Here is a 223-nt window from a genome sequence, read left to right on the forward strand (position 1 = left end):
AGTATCACTAAATAATATTCCTCAAGTGAATGTTTCAATATCGGAAAATAAATATTATTAACTAGATAACAGGCTACTATCGACTAAAAATCTGAACATTGTCACCATAATAATAGTGACTTCCTATTGATGAATATTAACAACAATGAAGCTAGATATTGTTTTCTTTGCCTCTTTCAAAAAGACTAATTAATCATTGAGAAGCGTTGATATAGGTAGCAGC

General features: G+C 29.1%; 1 protein-coding gene across 1 annotated transcript in view; it reads left to right on the plus strand.

Annotated features, from left to right (window-relative positions):
- LOC119582041 (organic cation transporter protein-like) overlaps positions 1–223 on the plus strand; it is a gene marked incomplete at its 3' end in the record, with an annotated part of 33,146 nt that overhangs the window by 29,238 nt on the left and 3,685 nt on the right.

This window comes from Penaeus monodon, chromosome 15, assembly GCF_015228065.2.
Source record: "Penaeus monodon isolate SGIC_2016 chromosome 15, NSTDA_Pmon_1, whole genome shotgun sequence".
Classification (NCBI taxonomy): domain Eukaryota; kingdom Metazoa; phylum Arthropoda; class Malacostraca; order Decapoda; family Penaeidae; genus Penaeus; species Penaeus monodon.